Here is a 5908-nt window from a genome sequence, read left to right on the forward strand (position 1 = left end):
CCAAAACTCTCTGGAATACCAATGAACTCAAAAACAGAATCATCCAGTGTTGCAGGCAGATAACCCCGGAGATCTTGGAGAGTGTGTACTATGAGACATTTACAGTGCAAGGAAGTTGCTGGAAGACATGTGGAAACTTAAAACTGACATTGTTAAAAGCCAGGTGTTCTGACACTATTGCAAAACAAGTGTTCAATTTCATTGATGCATGTTTATATGATTGGTGTATTATATTCTTCCCATAATAAATCAGTTGGATATCTCTTATTGGATCACCTTGTATATCTGATCTATGGAAAGCTGGAAATTAAAACATCAGAGTGATCAAAGTTCTTGGTCGATGACACTACTTCGATCACCATGGGGATAACATGCATATCCAGATAGCACAAAATAGCCAGGTGTTCTGACATTGTTGCAAGACAAGTGTTCAATTTCAATTTAAATTATTAGTGTATTATATTCTTCTCATAATAAATCAGTGAGATATCAATCATTGGATCACCCTGTATATCTGATCTATGGAAAGCTGGAAAATAGAACAAAACACCAGAGTGACCAAAGTTTCTGGTCAATAACACTACTTCGATCACCATGGAGATAACGTACATTTCCAGATAGCACAAAATATCCATTATCTTTAAAATTCCATTAGGTACATAAATATGAACCTTAATGTAATAGAACAGCTACTTTTTTTTTTTGCCATGCCTGTCCCCATAATAGTCAATAAATTACAAGGACATTATAAATATACTAAGAAAAAAGCTGCTTACAGTTTAAATCAGAATGTCTCCAAATGTTAATATTCATTTTTATGTTTATGATAATACTTTAACTTTTTTACATGCAGTTTTTTTCACAGCATGTATCAAAATTGTTGTTAATTTTGATTTTTGTATTACTTAAGTCAATATATGTGCATATTTATGTAAATTGTGCTTATTAAATATTAATAAATCTGAAAGCAGCACTGATAACTGTTTAAATAATGTGATTATTTATAAACATATTTTAACTTCAACAAAACTTGACAGTTTTGATGATGAAATATAAAATAATTTCAAAGTAGCTTGTATATAAATAAATTAATATATCGTAGCTGCATACAGATAATAAACTGCTTGTAGCCACTGTTTCTATGAATTATTGGATTTATTAATTTTTTTAAATTTAAATGATTAACAATACAAATCCTAAGAAATATGTCTGTTGGCTAATTATTAGTTAGTCAGCAGTATAATTTGTATGCTTAGGAAAATCCAGTTAGTAACAGATATATGTTTAATTAATCAAAGAATTTTCCAGATATTATTGTATTTTACAAAATCCATTTCAATTGTTAATTCATCCAACCTATATAATACTTGTCTTTCTATAAACTGCACTGAATAAACTTAAATACAGTATTAAATACAACATTAAGTAAAGCAGTGATTTTATTATTGTTTTTTCTGCCTTTTAAATAAATTTATGGATTTACAGTAATTCTAAGAAGTTATGAGTGAAAGTAAAGAAGTATATGTTACAATATGTCAGTCACACAACATCTGCCATATCCAGTGTGTACGAGGCCTTCTGCCCAATACCAGTACTCAACAGGCCAGCTGGAACACCTCAGACACAGTAGTGGTCTAGGCACTATTTATATCATCAACTTTCATGAACAATAACTGTTATGGTGTGAAATAGATTAAATAAGTGAAATGTGATTATTATAAATGTTATTTAACTCATGTACATTTGTAATATTACAAAATGAAAGTTGTGCAATCTCACAAAGAGAAGATATGCCCACAATAATGACATTTCTTAGCTACAGCTAAACACTAGACAAAATACACATTGCTGCACAAAACAGTTTTTTACATGGCATGCAATGTGATGCATCTTGATATTCACGTAAAAGGTGATAAGTGAGAATTGATGCATGACACAACTGCTGCTTTTTACACAGTTGCTACTGTAGCTATATTCTATGCATAGTTGATTGATAAGGATTATTACATATTCTCCATGTTGTTCACTGACAAGGGTGATTATATAACATACTTACATAAATGTAATTGAGTCACATGTTGACTAAAAGCATAATAATAATACGTAGCTGCTTTTAGTCAACATGTGACTCAATTACATTTATGTAAGTATGTTATATAATCACCCTTGTCAGTGAACAACATGTAGAATATGTGATAATAATAATACGTAGCCACATTCTTCATGTTGTTCACTGACAAGGGTGATTATATAACATACATACTTAAGTGATAAGGGTACTTACATAAATGTAATTGAGTCACATGTTGACTAAAAGCAGCTACGTATTATTATTATTACACATTCTTCATGTTGTTGGCTGACAGGAGTAAATACATAATTTATATGTAGTTTACTTTAAATGATAATTGGGCACTTGCACAATGAAGAGGATGTAGATGAAAAAAATAAAATCATAATTAGGAACAACCATCTGGTGAAATTGAAAGAATAGACCCTACAGTTTCTTGAAACAAACACTTCAAGTTCAAATTTTTCTTTTTTACCTGGTTACCAGCCTTCACAAGTTGGTGCTTACATGCTGGGGTGTGTTAAAACTGAAATAACCAAACATCTGGACCTTCCTGTACCACTGCACTGACTACTGATTCATAAAATCTATATTTTGTGATTAAGTTAGTGGCTAGAGTAAGGTAAAATGTAAGTTTAAAACTGCCTATCTCTTTGCATATTCTCAGTAACTAGTTCAAAAGAGAGCTGTATTTTACTGATGTAATGTCAGGCACAAAATCCAACATTTATTAAAATCAACCAGTAACAATTTCCCTACAGCAGGTTATGACTGAGTCAGAAATGGTAATAATGGTTCTTATATTGGTATTTCTGCATCATAGACATGCATTACACTTTGTAATGTCAGTCACGATTTGTAAGTCACTAAAAGCAGAGCTTCACAGAGCCCTCGCATCAGTGCAATCTTAAGGCAGAGGTTAATTATGTTCTCTGAAAATAGATGGCACCCTAAACAGCTTAATTAATTATAATATTATCCACAGTGCTCTAGACTTCCTGCTCCAAGCTCACTGTTGATGGCTGACTGCAATTGCCTACAGTAAAGTTTTTCAGTGAAGTTTTAATCAGCATCATGCATACTGAACAGGTATGCATAAACCTAAGAATGTTTTCTATGGCAAAATATCACTGTTTTTAACTAAATATAATAAACTGATTTGAGAAAACAAACTATATACGATTAAACTTTATTGCCTAGTGAAATATATGACCACGTGGTATATATTCAACAAGCATGACTGGGGTAGTGAAATTTGTGAACTAGATTTAGCAGATCAGAATCAAATCTAAATAATAAATTGACATATTTGTTGGTTGAAATTATTAAGATTTAATCCCATACCACCAGTTTTTGATAAAATGAAAGTACTAGTACATGTATATACCATCTACATGTAAAAAAAAAAAGTTGAATCTGATTACCAGTCTTCTTCTCCTTGAGATTAAAAATGCCACTGAGCACGGCAGAGCGACAGGCCAAAAGGAGACAAAAGTTTACGGTGAATGAAGAGCAGTATGCCAAATATAAGAAGAATGTGCAGCACCAAATAAAATGTAGATGCAGAAAGAAAGAGCAAGAAATCAAGCTACCAAAGGGTGTGCAAGAGATGCTCAGAGAGACCTGATAGAAGGAGGCTTGGAAGCGTGTAGCCAAATGGAGAACTGTGAACAAGAGCTGAAGCACAATCACTTCCACCATTCAAGAGTGCCAGTGCCTTGGGAAAAGCACTTACTAATTCTAGGCAGGCTGTGACCCCAGCCTTGCTGCAAACACTAAAATGCAAGAAAGCTGTGTGTCGTAAACTCCTCAGCAAGTGCATTGATCTTGATGATGACCACTCTGATGCACCAAGCCAGATGTGAGGTTGTTGAGGAGGTGCTCAACCACTGGCTCAGGAGACAGTTGTCCTGGTTACTCAATTTCATGAGAGACGATATAAACAGGCAGGCACCAGAAAGGAAAGATGTATGTAGTCACCATCAGAAAAGAGGATGGCACTAAAGAAAAGACAAAAGCAAGACACCCGATTTCCTCTACCAAAGAGGTCTTCATTCTTTTCTCTGAAGAGTATCCTGATGCAAAGATGGGCAAAAGCAAACTTTCTGAGCTCCAACCAAAACATGTACTGCTGGTTAATAAGCTGATGCACAATGTTTTATAAATGTAGATATTTTTTACAAAATAAGTAATTTTCACTCATTAATTTTGTAGTGAAAGATAAAAAATACATTTATTTTATTATAATTTTAAATGGGTGACAGTTACTTTTTTCATTACTGAAACTTAATTTTATGTGTAAACATTATTACTAAAAAGCCTATTTATACCCAAAATATATATATACATACATTAACTATCTTATTAGAATTTCTAATAACTTGAGAATAAATGTCAATAAAATACTCTAAGAACATGTGTATTACAAATGAGAATAATAATATATCTAATATTACCTAATTCCTAAAATACTGAAAAATATAACATGGTTGGGTTACATCATTTCAACCTTCTACAGAAGCTGATGTTTATTCAAACATAATTAAGCACAGAGCTACACAATGGGAAATCTGTGCTCTGCCCACCATGGGTATTAAAACCAGTTTCTAGCATTGTAAGTCTGCAGACAAACTGCTGTGCCACTGGGGGGGCCCTTGTAGAGTATATATTGTACTAATATTTGATATATTATTCTATACTTGTATACTTTTGAAATTCTCATGACATCCACCCATAAAAATAGCTGTTCCCAGTCTCATTAGCCTAACTACAAAATTGAATTTAGTTAATTCTTACTCTTAAACAATAACAGCCATTTAAGCCTTAACTTTTTAATTTCTTTTTTTTTTGTTTTCACAAGAAAAAGAAAACAAATATTAACAGCCTTCAGCTGTAGTGATCTCAAAACTGACTCATCACATTTTAACTACTGTTTTCTATAGTCTAAATCTACTTGGTTGTGAGATAATAAAATATATCAGTATACTTTCTTAAAAGGGGAATCTTCAAATACACTTAGTGACAAAGTTACTAAATGTAAAAAATAAATATACACACACATACTTGTATCAAAACTATAATATGAAGAAATGTATTGATTAACAGTTATTTAAACATCTGACTTATAGGCAATAGAATACATTATTTTTTATCACACTTTTTTTTTGAATTATAAATTCTCATTAATTTTAAGTGATGTTTATTATGTCTAATAATCTTGTGTTTATAGAAAATGTGCGTGAACTAATCACACAAATATTTATTTTTCAATATTGACTTTCCTTCTAGGTAAGGTCATAATTTCATACATTAACAAATTATTTATTTCTTTTCTCACTTCTAGCTTTATATACAGTCAAAGGTTAACAATGAAAAGCAAGTGCTGTGTTTTGGGGAAGCAATCATTTTATTTATTTAGAAAATTAAGCCTTTTATGTGAAATTTCCTGTTTCTATCACACAAAATAATCAAATTCACAAGATAATTTTTTGAAAATTGGGAAATTTTTATAAAAGGTAGCACTGGGAATGGGACTTTTACAGGGATCGAGAGATTAATCTCTAAAAAATATTTAACACAAATTCTTATTTCCTCTTTACCAAATGAACAAAATATTTATATTTTTTGAATGTAAACCTTTATAAGGTTACTTAAATCATATTTTTGTTTGGATGAATACCAGTATATTTTAAAATACAGAAAACTCAAAAACACAAAGAAATATATATATATATACAGTGAAACCCCGATTTTATGCAAATTCGAATATAACGTGATGGGTCATTAACTCTTTTGACATGGGCTCGGTCACTGGAACCAACCTCGTAACAATAACCT

Source organism: Limulus polyphemus, unplaced genomic scaffold (genome assembly GCF_000517525.1).
Source record: "Limulus polyphemus unplaced genomic scaffold, Limulus_polyphemus-2.1.2 Scaffold3955, whole genome shotgun sequence".
Lineage (NCBI taxonomy): Eukaryota > Metazoa > Arthropoda > Merostomata > Xiphosura > Limulidae > Limulus > Limulus polyphemus.